This window comes from Bubalus bubalis, chromosome 12 (assembly GCF_019923935.1).
Source record: "Bubalus bubalis isolate 160015118507 breed Murrah chromosome 12, NDDB_SH_1, whole genome shotgun sequence".
Classification (NCBI taxonomy): Eukaryota; Metazoa; Chordata; class Mammalia; order Artiodactyla; family Bovidae; genus Bubalus; species Bubalus bubalis.
Genome location: NC_059168.1, coordinates 103,606,028 through 103,621,563, shown reverse-complemented (window position 1 = coordinate 103,621,563; position 15,536 = coordinate 103,606,028). Strand labels below are relative to the sequence as shown.

Here is a 15,536-nt window from a genome sequence, read left to right as displayed (position 1 = left end):
AGTCTCTCGCAGTGCCAGTGTGGGAAGTTGAAACCCAGGACATCTGGGGAGTGGGGGATTGGTGGGGGCGGGGACAGAGCAGGAAGCAGGGAGGGAGCGAGGGAGGGAAGGAGGAGCTGGCCAAGGGGCAAGGAAGCTCTGTAGGCACAGGCTGCTTCCTGGATGGCAGAGCCCAGCCCAGCCCTAACCCGATGCAACGAGTCAGCATCAACTAAGGCCACCTGTGAGTCTGGGGGTCGAGAGGCAGAGGGGAACGGACCAGAGCGGGCGAGGAGGAGGAAGGGGCCGCGTGCTGCTAGGGCGCTCTATGCCCCCGGGGTGGGGGTGGAGGCTCAGCCTGGCCCCCTCCTGCCCCGCCCTGTGGCTTCCTGGCAGCCACTCCTCTCTCTTCTGGGAACCGCCTGCTCTCATCCCCACCCTCCTAAGCCCCGGGTGGGCCCGCCCAGCCCCTGTGACTGCTCAGGCAAAACCCAGGCTCTACGGGCACGGGGACTGCTGGGCACCTGGACTCCTCAGGACCCCCGCACGGGGCCATTCATGTGCCCCCTTCACAGAGCCCAGCTCAGTGAGCACCCACAGTGCGAGGCGGGATAGTGGGGCGCTGGTGTGCAATCCGAGCTCCAGCCGGGGGGCGGGGGCGGGGCACCCTGCAGCCGGGGGCCACTCCTGGGGGCAGGCCAGGACACTGGGACCTGACTCTTGTGTGCGTGTGTCCTGGGCCGACCCAGGCACCGTTCATTCCCCTCATCTGGGGCCCGTTGCAATGAACCTGCCAGAGCAGCAGTCCAAGGCATGAATGGGAAAACCGGCTCTGTGGGTCCCCTTCTCCCAGGTACTAACCAGGGCTGCGGTTAAACCCCAGCTCCTGGAGTCTCCCCTTACTTGACCGGTGGAGGAAGGTAGGGAGGGACCTGGGTGCTCTGGGCTTTCCAGACACCTAGGAAGTCTCCCCTGCCCTCCCAGCCACCCGCCAACCCAGAGCAGGAGGAGGCAGCCCTGGTGGGAAGCTGGGAGGGTCGGAGAGGCGACCAGCACCAACCTGGATCCCTCTCTCTGTGCCCTCCTGGCTCCAGGGACCGGAGGTCAGGGCGTGGGGCGGGGGGGACTGGCCGTAGGGGATCCTGCCACCACCTGCGAGGAGGAGGCAGTGGAGGGAGGCGGAACTCCCGCCGTCCTTCAGGGGGTCAGTGGGAGCAGGACCCAGTCCTCTGCCTGCTCACGGAAGCCCCTGGGTGCCTGGGGGGGGTCACACATCTCTCGGAAGACCAGGGTGCACGGCTGCCTCTTTTTTCTGACAGTTGACACGGAAGTTCTCTTTCACTGATGGAAGGAGGCAGACTGACTTGGCTCAGGCTGGGTCACAGGGTAGAGCTCCTGGAAGAAAATCCTTTTCCCAAACAGACTGGGAACGATGCACTGGGTGTTCCCGGCTCAAGTGGTTCAAGTTTGTGCTGATTCCCTAAAGCCGCGTGTCCTCAGAGTCTGCTCTTCATGACCAAAGCAGAGAGGCCCCTGTGAGGGTGGTGCGTGGGAGCCACGGGGACCAGGGCTCTTGGCCTTTCCCAGTCAACAGAAATTGACCAGAGGCCGGACAGTGGAGATTGACCAGAGGCCAGAGAAGTTCAGGCAAGGTTTTACTGGGGGCTCTGCGGCAGCAGAGGGTAGTGAGAAGTAACAGATTCCCTTGCTTGCTCGCTTACTGGGGGCATGGGGGGTGGGCAGGCTTGTTCCTTTTGTGGGCTGAGGGTAGGGGTGTGTCCAGGCGTGGGACTGCAGGGCTGGTCTGCCCACCCTTCAGGTGCTATTGTGAGCAGGGCGCATGCGGGCTACCTGCTTTTGCTCCCAATCCCCTGCTTTTGTTCCTGGCTTTTCCGAGGTGATAACTAAGGGTTGGTTTGGTTTGTGGGTTTTTTTTTTTTTGTATCTTTTGTCCAGAATTTACCCCAACTGTGCGTGCATGAAGTTATTTTTAGTGCCATAGAGTTTCTTTGTGTCTTGTTGCTGGAGGAGAGGTGTGTCCAGGCGCAAGTATTGCAGAAAAGGGTCCCGCATCGTCTCCCGTGTCCCAGCCTTTCTCACTTCCCACTGAGAGACTCTACACCCTTATTCGTAAGGGGTTAGGGACCGGCGGTCTCTCCTTCTGAAACTTCTTCCTGCTGGTCTTCCCGGAGACCCTATGTTTCCTGAGAGGTGTAGGAGTCCCTTGCTGACTGTTCCAAGGGCCTGCAGGGACTTGAACCACCCTCCACAGGAATGGGTTGAACTCCTTGAGTCATCATGAGCCTTACTTGAAACTTTGGAGCCTAGTAGACACAAACTTCACTTTCACTTTTCACTTTCATGCATTGGAGAAGGAAATGGCAACCCACTCCAGTGTTCTTGCCTGGAGAATCCCAGGAACGGGGAAGCCTGGTGGGCTGCCGTCTATGAGGTCGCACAGAGTCGGACACGACTGAAGCGACTTAGCAGCAGCAGCAGACACAAACTTAATCAAAAGGTTAAACAAACAAGGGCTAGAAAGAAGAACAACGCCAGTCACTAAAGGGCCTAGACGGGGAGGGAGCCAGGTGAGCTGTGAGAGGCTCCCTTAGCTGCCAACCAGTCAGGGCATGACGTCACCCCTGCCGTGAGGTCATTCTGCTAGGGTGTATGTTTTTGTTTATGTCAGGATTAAACTTTAACATGTTTCTCTACTTTTAGAATGGGAGATCTGGCCCTGTTGGTCCCAGGTGTCCTTCTTGGACCGAAAAGTCACAGGTTTAGGACACTTGGGAAGACAATGGAGCGCTAGAGGAAGCATGGCATAAATCAATGTTGACTGAAAAGAAATGGGTTACGAAAAATGAAAACCTCCTGGCAGAAAGCTTTTTATGGCTTGTAGGATCCAAGAGAACAGACTAGCAGGCCACTCTCCAATCTCCCCACCTGTACTGAGTAACCAGCATTGGTAACTGAGTGTCTGCTGAGGCCAAATGGCTTTTCGCAGGGTCGAGTTCTAGCTGGTATGGGCCTCAGAGCTGTTTTCTTTGCCTCCCAATCTGCCCTGCTGTTCCCTTGGATAAACTGAGAATTTTCGCTTTGCTGCCCATGGCTTAGGCCTAAGATAGCCTGTTTTCTATCTGGAGATAGCTCTCTGCTTCCAGGGTTTATAATATAACTCAGATATTTGACTTATTGTTTTGAGAGTTGTGCCTTCATTTGGGAGAACGTGTGAATCCAGGTCTCAAGGAAATTAAGGACTTCGGTGCTATTCTGGTCTGGGGCCTCCATGGCGGGATTCCATATTGACATGCTGTCCGCATGCTGTAGAATAGCCTCTTTTTCTGGGTGTGTTTCCCTCAGTTCTTTCCCCAGGGCCTGGGCAAACCAGTGTGGGCGCCTTGAAACCCCTGAGGCCGTGCTGCCCAGGTATATCGCTGCATCGGGCCCCACCGGGGATCAGTTCACTCAAAGGCAAACAGACAATGCTCAGAGGGATGAAATGGGATTCCAAAGAGGGCGCTCTTGAGGGTAAGCACAGTAAGCCGCTTGGCTTCTCCAGGTATCTGGGCCGATAGAAGGGCTGGCCACGGGGGGACTGATAAGGACCACCCCCCATGCACAGTTCTAAGGTCTTGTACTATTCGATATTCCCCCATTGACTTAACAATGGGCAGAATTAGGATATTGCACGGGGCTTCCCTGGTGGCTCAGACAGTGAAGAATCTGGGTTGGAAAGATCCACCGGAGAAGGGAGTGGCTACCCACTCCAGCATTCTTGCCTGGAGAATTTCACAGGCAGAGGAGCCTGGCGGGCTACCGTCCATGGAGTCGCAGAGTCAGACACAACTGAGAGACTAACACTTGTTCACTATGGAGACTGAAGGGGTACTAAGAGGCCATGTTTTAAGAATTTATCTGTGAGGGGTTGCAAACTTTTTTTTGCTCCCAACTTTATGTCTTGTTAGGGTAAGTGACTTCTGGCTTAAGGTTAATTTTTACAGGTTGGATATTTATAGACTTCCCAAGGATTCTTTTGCCCCAAACATCAGGGAATAGGATCTTGCTCTTGCGAGTGATCTTTCTTATTCAGAGTCAAGAACAGGGGCTGCCTGGGGTCTCCTAATTGTCATATGGCTGAGAGGGAGCTATATTATGGTCTCTCCCCAGTAGCGGGGAGAACTTCCCTGGTGGCTCAGACAGTAAAGTGTCTGCCTATAATGTGGGAGACCCGGGTTCAACCCCTGGGTTGGGGAGATCCTCTGGAAAAGGAAATGGCACCCCACTCCAGTACTCTTGCCTGGAAAATCCCGTGGACAGAGGAGCCTGGTGGGCTACAGTCCACGGGGTCGCAGAGTCGGACACGACTGAGCTACTTCCCTCTCCAGTAGTGGGTAGGAAGCTCAGGCACAGCTACAGAGTGTGTGTTCGATTGGCAAGTGAGAGTCCCAGGGGAGCAACTGCTTCAAGGTTTTCCACCAACAGCAGTTACTGTGCAGGTTTTAGAGGGAAGAGGTCCAGAGGGAGAAATCGGGACAGAGTAAGTGGCTCCGTATTGATTTAAAAAGTCAGTCTTCTTACCTGCCGCGTCAAGGACCACCCACGGCTTCTTGATGGAGACAGACAGCGTGTTGAGGGGCGTCACCAGAATCCCCAAGCAGCCTTAGTCGTCCAGCACAGCTGTCTCGGGAGTTGGAGCCTCTCCCGCTTTGGGACTGGGGATAGTCCCACCTCCAATGACCGTATACAGACTGGGCATGGACCAGGGGATTCTTTTTTTTTGGCACTTTTGGCCCAGTGGCCAGTTGACTTATATTTGAAGCATTCACCCCTGCTGGTTTTACCTCCAGGAGGACGGTTAGACTTCCGTGGCCCCCTTGGGTTGTCCTGAGGTTGCATGGCTAACAGCATGGCCGTCAGTTTAGCTTGGGCCCTGGCCAGCCTGTTTGCACGCCAGGTTCTCTCTTCCTCCTCGGTTTGATCTGGATTATTAAATGGCCCAGAGGTCTCTCTAGGAGCTGGGGCATTGGGGTTTGTGAGCCGAATTGTAACTTTTGGAGTTTCCGCCTGCTATCAGGGGCAGGATGGCTGATAAAATGTTGTCCCCGCAGGGACTGACCCCTCAGGAGTGGATGGATCAAGGTCAGTAGATTTTTTTAAAAAACCACAAGCCATCCCTGAAAGAGGGCTGAATTTTCTTTTTCCTTCTTGGGTTGCTCCTTTAGCCTTTTCATAGTTAACTGGCTTTTTGATGCACTTTCTCATCCTTCTATACACACCGTAGCAAGTGTTCGCCGGCTTCTGTCCATTCCCAGGAGCTACAATACCCTCGGGATTCCCGATGTGAGACTGCGTCTCCACCCATATCAAAACGTTCAGGTCGGTCCTGGTCAGGGTGCCCCTGTCCTGGGGTCCAGCCCCGGTTGGATCCGGGGATATCCTCAGGAGGACGGCATTGGCGAAAGGATAGTTAAAAGGAGAAAGAGACAGAGGCTTGACCTGACTGGTTTATGTGGGAAACCAGTAAAGTTCGTGACACCGAACTTGCTCTGACCACGGAGGCCGCAGGCGCCCTCTCGAGTAGCTGAAGGTGCCCCACCTTAGGCACCTTCTGGAGTGCGTCTTAGAAGCCCAGGCAGGTAAGTGGTCTCAGAGAGCCCCCACGCTCCGAATCAGCCATCCTGAAGGAAGAACAGAGGAGAAAAGGAGAGAAAAGGAAGCAAGAAAGAACGACGTGGGGAGACCAAGCTTCGGTGAGCAAGGCCCAGTAGCTTTATTTTCAAAGGGAGCTTATATACCTTAAGTTGTGCATAGAGGATAACAGGGGGTGTGAAATCATGCAAAGTCAGCAGTCTGTGATCCTTATCGAGACCAGGCTTTCTTTTCTGCAAACTTATCATATACAAATGCTTTAGGTGATTTACATCATCTTCTGGCCAGAAGGCCTATTAACATTTTAGGAGTCTTTGTTCCGATAACGGTTAGTTAACCAGAAAACTTGTTTTTTCTAAGAGTAATTATTTTAAAGTTTGGCGCCATCCTTCGAAAGTGTTAGATAAAGTTGCATTCCTATAGGGCAAAGGTGCAGTGGGCTCACAACAAGGAAAGAATTTATTACCTTAAGGGTCTAAGGTTGTTAGCACCAAGGCCACTACTTATTTCTTCTATATACCAACTATATTAATTAATATACACAATATAGGGGATGTGGCAAGCATTGGCTCAACAATGAAATCTACTAGTTCTATTCTAACAATTTCTCTATACTATTTGAGTATCTTAAGCTTCCCGTCATTCCGTCCGGGTAAACCTGTCAGGCAAGTTAGAGAGCCATCTGAGGGGTTTGGATTGAAACACTTTTAATATGCCCAGGAGGCTAATTAACTAGAGCTCTAAGTTGATTTTCTTCAAAGAAAAGGTGATCGGGGATAGCCCCCCATTAATGTCAGAGGAGTTGGTCAAAGTCATAAAATAGTAAAAAAAAAAAGAAAGAAAGAAAGGCGTAAAATAGTAAAACAGACAGATTCTGGTTTTGGGGTAGATGCTCCGGCAGATCCAGGGGCGCCCTCGCGTCCTGACTCGCCTTTGCATATCAGGCCTCTCTGCATGTCCTTTGTCATGGGTGGGAACTCCCATGCTGGCTCCCGGCACCCCTGGGCTGCCGCCCAGGCTCTCTGTTTTTCCTCAAGGGTACAGCAAGTAGATAAGACTATTTGGACACCCTTCCAAGTTACAGGCCAGAGTTAGGGCCTGAAACCTTTCAACAAACTTACTAGGTCTTCAGAAAACGGGCTCAGTCGCTGTTTACATTGGGTTAAGTCAAAGAGAAGGGTACATGTCCTCTGATTGGATGCCCTTTTGCCATTTGCCACTTCCCTAAGTTAGTTCAGTCGCTCAGTCGTGTCCGGCTCTTTGTGACCCCATGGACTGCGGCACGCCAGGTCTCCCTGTCCTTCACCAACTTCTTGAAGAGGACATCCTATTCCCAACTCTGGCTTATAGGAAGTCCCATTATGAATCACCCCGATGGACTAGTCTCTCCCTCCTGGGGTAATGGAGAATATAAAGGAACATAGGTGGAGTGAGGGGTTGGTCAGAGGGATCTGGAGAAGCAGGTGGCTCCGGAGAAGCAGGGGAAAGATTGGGGAGGGTTAGAAGGAGGTCACCTAACATGTTGGGAGTGCTTTCCGACTCCCCAGGCTTTTCACTACAGGAGACACACAGAGTGGGGTTTTGGTAAAGGACCATGAAGTCTTGGACATGTAGAACCTCAGTTCATCTTCCCATCTTGCAACAGTAAAGATCCAATTGCAAGATAGTACTGTAATTTAGAGACCCATATTCAGGTCATTTTCCTCCATAGCCCCAACTTATCTAAATGCCAGGCAATTACAGTAGACTTCAAGTTTTTTTCCCTTTTCTGCCCATCTATTTTTAAAATGTCCAATTTTTTAGGGATACATCCCAGAGATGTTTCTTCTGACTTAGAAGAGGATCCTTCTGTGTTGATTAACCTGCAACTAAAAACGCTTCTAGAAATGAAATCCATCCTGGAGACGTTTACGAGGAGGCTGTTATCAGAAGAGGGTCAGGGTGTCCTCTGAATTTCCTTCTTACCTATGAGATTTGGAGCATCGTCCACTCTCCCTTGGATTCCCTGGGGGCTCAGACAATAAAGAGTCTGCCCTCAATGCGGGAGGCCCGGGTTCCATCCCTGGGTCAGGAAGATCCCCTGGAGAAGGAAATGGCAACCCACTCCAGTATTCTTGCCTGAAGAATCCCACAGACAGAGGAGCCTGGCAGGCTACAGTCCACGGGGTCCCAAAGAGTCGGACACAACAGAGTGACTGACACTTTTACTTTCTTTCACTCCTTGTTCAGGGACTCCACTGGCCTCATGCAAGCCAGGCAGACGGTCACCCTGGCCTGGATCTGAGCCCTGACATTGCCGGGAGTTCTATATGACTTTGGGCAAAGCTGTTCCTTCTATGGAAAGTTCCTCCCTGGCTGGAGCTCCTGTAATGAATTCTTGGGGGACAATGATACCCACACTCTCCTCTGCAAAGCCCTCTATTTCCTCCCCTCCCCTGAGCACTAAGAAAGGAGGAGCACTGTTTCCAAGGAGGAAGTTCAGGGTGGCCCAGGGGACACCTGAGGCCCTGTGAATTGCTGTTGTTGTTCAGTCACCAAGTCATGTCTGAGTTTTTGATCCCATAGACGGCAGCCTGCCAGGCTTCCCTGTCCCTCACCACCTCCTGGAGCTTGCTCAAACTTCCGTCCGTCGAGTCAGTGATGCCATCCAGCCATGTCATCCTCTGTTGTCCCCTTCTCCTCCTGCCCTCAATCTTGCCTAGCATCAAGGTCTTTTCCAACGAGTCGGCTCCAAAGTACTGGAAGCATCAGTCCTTCCAATGAATATTCAGGATTGCTTTCCTTTGGGATTGACTGGTTTGATCTTGCTTTGAATATTTGAAATTAAAAATCTCTGGCTTTAAATCACTTCCTTGGTTAGTTGGTGATAAAGTGTTCTCTGTTCATCTCACTTGACCTGTCAGCAGTAGCCCCGGGACAGCTTTGGGTGTGGTTTGGCAGTGTCAGGGCACAGATTTCAAGAACCTATCAGGGAAGTGCAGCCTTCGAGACCTCTTCCCTACTCCATCCCCACACCCACTCCCTCCCTGGACGTGTGACTCAGGACAAACACCATGGCAGCTCGCTTGTTGTCGCGCCCAAGTGCCATATCCAGTCCAACCCTGGGGCCTGGCGGCCCAGCTTCCAGGCTCCCTGGATCCTCCAAAGCCAGGAGTCTTCCGTGGTCTCTTCCGTCATCCGGCCTCTCCCTCCTCCCTCTGGTCCAGCTCACCTCACTGCTCCCGCCTTCCGGGCTCACTTCCCCATCCTGCGCTGCTAGCCCTACGCCTTTGTGGGAGCACAGGAGAGCTTCTTGCACTTTGCCTCAAAACAGTCTTTTGAGGTTCACCTGTGCAGCCCGCTCTGTTTCAGAGGTGGGTGAGGAGTCGGGGGGCTCAGGAAGTCAGCTGGGAAGTGCCAGGAACCCAGACCAGTTTCCAGCTCTGAGCCACGGGGCAGCTGTGCTGTACAAGGTGTGGGCCGAGAAGATTCCATCCAGATCTGTGTGCCAAACACCATTGAGAGAAGGGACGAGAAGAGAGTCAGAACACGCGTCCCGACGCCCCCAGCCATCCTGCACGGGGCCGGGGGAGATGCCAACGGGGGAACCTCGAGGTCGGGATGTGGCTTTGCTGGACGGGACCCACCTTCAGCCCACCCTCCCGTCAGCTCACCCAGGCCACTGAGCCCCATCAGCGGCAGGAAATGAGCCTCCAAGCCCACCCCATTTTTTTTTTTTTTTAAGAACTATTGTGGTAAAATATACATAACAAGAAACTTACCATCTAAACCGCGTTTAAGTGTACATTCCGGCGACGTTAAGTACATCATGCAGCAATCACCAACACTGTCTCCAGAACGTCTCATCTTCCCAAGTGGAAACTCTATGCTCCATCCCAGCCCCGGCCCCTGACCCCCACCACCTACTTTCTGCCTCTAAGGATGTGACTCCTCTAGGGACCTCAGAGAAGTGGAAAACTACAGGATTTGCCCTTGGTGACTGGCTTACTCCACTTGGCATGATGTCCCTGAAGTCCATCCATGTTGTATCTCATGAAAGGGAAAGTGTTAGTCACTCAGTCGTGTCCGACTCTTTGCCACACCATGGACTGTAGCCCATCAGGCTCCTCTGTCCATGGGATTTTCCAAGCAAGAATATTGGAGTGGGTTGCCATTTCCTTCTCCAGGGCATCTTCCCAACCCAGAGATCGAACCTGGGTCCCCTGCATTGCGGGCAGATTCTTTACCGTCTAAGCCACCAGAGAAGACCCTGTTATATCTCACGACAAGCCTTTATAAGGCTGGCTCGCATTCCACAGTATTGATGCCCCACGATTTCTTTATCCATCATCCATCAATGGATGTTGGGGTGCGTCTTCTTTTTGGCTCTTGTGAATAATTCTGCTGTGAACACCAGTGTCCAAATATCTGTTTGAGTCTCTGCTTTTACCTCTTTTGGGGTATATGCCCATGAGCAGAATTGCTGGATGATAAAGAATTATATGTTTGATTTTTTTTGAAGAACTGCCAAAGCTTTTCCCACATGACCAGGGATACATCTTGAAGTTGGAACTGCACGGTGAGATGGTGAACTGAATTCAGGAAAAGGAAGAGTTAAAGATGCCTCGGGTTTTTTTGTTTTGTTTTGTTTTATGGCCGCCAACCAGGGCTCCTACTTGGGGCCGGCAGTGAAAGCTCCGAGTCTTAACCACTGGATTGCTGGGGAATTCCCAGCCTCAGACTTTTTTAAATGTTTATTTATTTTTGGCTGTGTTGAGTCTTAGTTGTGACACACAGGGTCTTCCTCGTGGCACGCGGGATCTTTCGTTGGGGTGCACGGGCTTCTCTCTGGTGACTCGTGGGTTTAATTGCCCTGTAGCAGGTGGGGTCTTGCGCTTCCCTGGGGCTCAGTGGTAAAGAATCTTCCTGCCAATGCAGGAGATGTGGGTGCAATCCCTGCATCGGGAAGACCCCTTGGAGAAGGAAATGGCAACCCACCCCAGTATTCCCGCCTGGGAAATCCCATGGACAGAGGAGCCTGGCGGGCTACAGTCCATGCGGTCGCAAAAGAGACAGATACGACTTAGCAACAGCAATAATGACCTCTGGGACCTTAGTTCTCCAGCCATGGACTGAACCCCCGTCCCCCGCACTGGAAGGCAGATTCGTAACCCCTAGACCACCAGGGAAGTCTCAGCCTCGGACCTTTATGTGCATGGTGATGCCCTATCCTCAGACAGGAAGCCTGCCCCTTGGAGGTGTGGTGATGGGGACCTGTACGTCCTGTTTGGCCATGATAAGGTTGATGTGTCCTCAGTGGGGATGGCCATTCCAGTTTCCTGGTCCGCAGGTCCACAGAGCGGTGAAGGCTGCAGATATGACTACAGGGTCATCAGCATAGATACGATATTTAATGCTCTAGGAGCCCCTGGGCAGGAGGGAGCCCAGGACCACGCCTGGAGCCTCCAGTTCTCATGCTACATGATGAGGAAGAGCGAAGGGAAATATCCCAAAGAGTTCAACTGCAGCTGATGTGTTAACTCAGACAAGGACGAAGACATTGGATTAGGGAGCTGAGACTCTTGGAGGCTTGCGTAGGGAAGCTTCAGTGAGGTGCAGAGTGACAGGCTGGCTAGTGAGGGTTAAGAAGACTCTGGAGAAGGGTTGGAGGGCTCAGGTATAGAGGATTTCTTTTCCAAGATTTTCTCTAAAGAGATGCTCAGATGAAAAGGGAGGGGTGCCAGAGGCAGACAAGTCAAAAGAAGAATGTAAGCGATGTACAGACGTCACATTCTGCTGCACCCCTGCTCTGGTCACAGCCATTGTTCCTGCTCACCTGGTCCTGCACACACCTTAGTACCAGGGCACAGCCAACACCCCATTGCTCACCCAGTGGGTGAGAACTGGAGTCTCAAACAATCTTTATCTGCCCACCCTTCCTATCACGAGGCAGAATGCCTTTTAACATGCATTGTCATCTCACACACTTTGCCCTTAAGAAAAATTCAACAATTGCTTATATTTATTAAGTCATAGGAGGTGTTATTAAGGGAATTAGGATTTTTCTATGACATGAGTTGTAAACATTTTTTTCTCCGTTTTGGTTTCTTTTGACTTTGTCTGTGGTTCTTTTTAACCATGCATAGCACTTCATTGGGTCATATTTATTTGCCTCCATTTAGGGCTATTAAGAAAATCTTCTGTCAAACTTGGGCTGTTCTCCTCTCCAGGATTTAAAAAGTTACATGTTATTCTGGTTTATTTACATGTTTATTTAATGTCATTATTGTATATTTGGAGAAGGAGATGGCAAGCCACTCCAGTATTCTTGCCTGGAGAATCTCATGGACAGAGAAGCCTGGCAAGCTGCAGTCCATGGGGTCAGAGGGTCAGACACGGCTGAGCGACTAACACATTGTACATTACCTGGTTAAAAAATAACAATGACTCTTCAGGAGATAAACTGCATGTCACGTCCACCTGGCCACCGCGAACACTGCTCCCCTGCTCTTTATGCACAACATTTTGCATTTATTTCTTGCGCTGCCTTTTCAGTTCAGTCAGTTCAGTTCAGTCGCTCAGTCGTGTCCGACTCTTTGTGACCCCATGAACCACAGCACGTCAGGCCTCCCTGTCCATCAGCAACTCCTGGAGTCCACCCAAACCCATGTCCATTGAGTTGGTTAGGCCATCCAGCCATTTCATCCTCTGTCATCCCCTTCTCCTCCCGCCTTCAATCTTTCCCAGCATCAGGGTCTTTTCAAATAAGTCAGCTCTTTGCATCAGGTGGCCAAAGTATCGGAGTTTGAGCTTCAGCATCAGTCCTTCCAGTGAACACCCAGGACTGATCCCCTTTAGGATGGATGGGTTGGATCTCCTTGCTGCTGCCTTTTAGGTTTTTTTTTTTAATGTAAATGTAAGTTAGTACGATTACATGTCCTTTCCACCCTCTTTTCTTACACAGTGGGTAGAACATTACTTGTACTGTTCTGTACTTTGCTTGAAGCATGACTTATCAATTCCAACTGCATTTCTTTTAACGGTTGTAGAGTATGCTTTGTTGGACACACCAAAGCCAATTTAATCAGCATGCCCCTGCCAACCCCGCCCCAGAGGAACCCTTGGGTTGCTACCGGTCCTTTGCCCTCACATACAAAGCCTACCAGTCACTCTACTCGTGTGCAGCTTCCTCAGCCCTGTAGCTGCTCCGAACCGAATCTGCAAGGTCACTTGCTGAATCTGCCTCTGGGCAGGTACTGTCTGATCTGCCTTCGTTGTGGGTTCTACCCTCTTCTACTCTCTACAGCGGTGTTTCTTGCTCACCCCCCACCTCCACACACACAACTACGGCACTGTAATGGAAAATATTTTAGAAGATCTTATTGAGGAAATGGCAACCCACTCCAGTACTCTTGCCTGGAAAATCCCATGGACAGAAGAGCCTGGTAGGTTACGGTCCATGGGGTCGCAAAGAGTTGGACACGACTGAGCGACTTCACTATTGAGTCAGGTTAAGCTTTGGAAGGCCACACATCATTGATGTCCAAGGTTTTTTGCACCCCAAGGGTCAGTTTTCACCCTCTTAGGGGTGAGATGCCTGCTTGCCCTTCTCCCGGCTCCTACCCTACCTTGAGAAAGTGCCACACCAAGGCGTGAGCAGGTGCGGGCCACACAGTCCACTCAGTCCCTCCCGCAGAGCGTCCATCATCGCTGCTCTTTTCTCCATCTGGTGGTGAGAAGCAGGATCTCGCTGTGGCTTCATTGTTTTTATTTTTAAAACAGCTTCAGGAATAATTGACATATAATTGAGAGTTCCATCCCTGGGTCGGGGAGATCCCCTGGAGAAGTAAATGGCACCCCACTCCAGTTTTCTTGCCTGGAGAATTCTGTGGACAGAAGAGCCTGGTGGGCTATAGTCCATGGGGTCCCAAAGAGTCAGACATGACTTAACAACTAAAACCCAGCAACAACAAGCTACATGTATTCAAAGTGTGCTGTTGGATAAATGTCAACATGTGTGTTCCTCCGGGAAGCTATCGCCACAACTGGGGTAACAAATCTGTCACCATTACAGTTTCCTCTTGCCCTCCTGTGCCCCATTCCACCTTGCCCACCCTGCCACACAAGGCAGAGCCCCCTTTCTGTCCCTATAGACTACTGTGCACTTTCCAGAATTTCATATAAAGGCAACTGCACAGTAATGACTCCTTCTCATCTGGCCTCTCGTTATTTTGCAAATCCTCCACGCAGATCTGTGTATCCAGTTCGTTCTTTCTGCTGGGGTGCAGGCACACATCGATTTGCATATCCTTCCATCTGTTGATGGACATTTGAATTCTTCGCTGTGACAAATAAAGCTGCTGCACCAGTCTTTGTGCGGACACGCTTTCATTTCTGCTGAAAAGGCTGGGTCATCTGGTAGGAAATGCCTAACTCTTTTTCAGAGCGGTTGGGTAATACTACAACCCCCCCACACAAGCATATGAGAATTTCTTAAAAACATTTTTTTTAATTTATTTATTTTTAATTGAAGGATAATTGCTTTACAATATTGTGTTGGTTTCTGCCACACATCAACATGAATCAACCAAAGGTACACGCTTGTCCCCTCCCTCTTGAGCCTCTCTCCCATCTCTCACTCGTCTAGGTTATCACAGAGAGTTTTGGTTGCTTCATATCCTCACCATCATTTGGTATTATTGACCTTTTAAATTCTAGTAGATATATAACAGTATATTACTGTGGTGTTATTTTATACTTGAAAATGATTTCTTTTTAATTTTAATTAATTTATTTTTCAGCCTCACCACATGGTTGGTGGGATCTTAGTTCCCCGACTAGGGATTGAACCAGCACCCTTGGCAGTAAAAGTGCAGCGTCCCAACCACTGGGCCGTCAGGAAATTTCTTTTACTGTGACTTTAACGTACATTTCTCTAATGACTAATGATGAACATTTTTCATAAACTTTTTTTTGACATCTCTATATCTTCTTTAATGAAGTCAAGTGTGTTCAGATCATACATATATGTATTGGGTTGGCCATAGGTTTTTCTGTAAGATTTTATTGCAAAACCTGAATGAACTTTTTGGCTAACCCTATGTATAGAATTGATGCCTTTAAACTGTGGTGCTGGAGAAGACTCCTGAGAGTCTCTTGGACTGCAAGGAGATCAAAACAGTCAATCTTAAGGGAAATCAACTCTGAATACTAGTTGGAAGGACTGATGCTGAAGTTATAACTCCAGTATTTTGGTCATCTGATGTGAAAAGCTGACTCGTTGGAAAACTCCCCAGTGCTGGGAAAGATTGAAGGCAGAAGGAAGGGGGTGTCAGAGAATGAGGCGGCTGGATGGTACCACCGATGCAATGGGCATGACCTCGGGCAAACCTTGGGAGATGTGAGGGACAGGGAGGCCTGGTGTGCTGCAGTGCATGGGTCACAAAGAGCTGGACATGACTGGGGGACTGAACAGTTCAGTTCAGTTCAGTTGCTCCGTCGTGTCTGACTCTTTGCGACCCATGAATTGGAGCACACCAGGCCTGCCTGTCCATCACAACCATATAAATAATATGTGTGTGTTTTCATACAATTGGGTTTTAGATGGGGCTCCTTTATCAGATATGTGACTTGGAAATAATATTTTCCTGGCTGATTTGTTTTTTATTCTCCTGTGTTGTTGACAGAGCAGAAGTTACTCATTTTGATTAAATCCAGTTTATGAATTTCTCTTTTCTGGATATTGCTTTTGGTGTTGTATCTAAGAAATCTTTACCTAGTCCAAGGCCATAAAAGTTGTATTATTTTTTTCTAAATGTTTTATAGTTTCAGCTCTTATATCTTTGTCTATGATCCATTGCAGTTAATGTTTGTACATGGAACGAAGTTCATTATTTCTGTGTACAGATCGCCAATCTGTACACAAG

General features: G+C 50.2%; 1 protein-coding gene across 1 annotated transcript in view; it reads left to right on the top strand.

Moving 5' to 3' along the window:
• The window catches only part of ABO (ABO, alpha 1-3-N-acetylgalactosaminyltransferase and alpha 1-3-galactosyltransferase), a 36,766-nt gene that overhangs the window by 1,002 nt on the left and 20,228 nt on the right, over window positions 1-15,536 (top strand). The window lies entirely within an intron of this gene.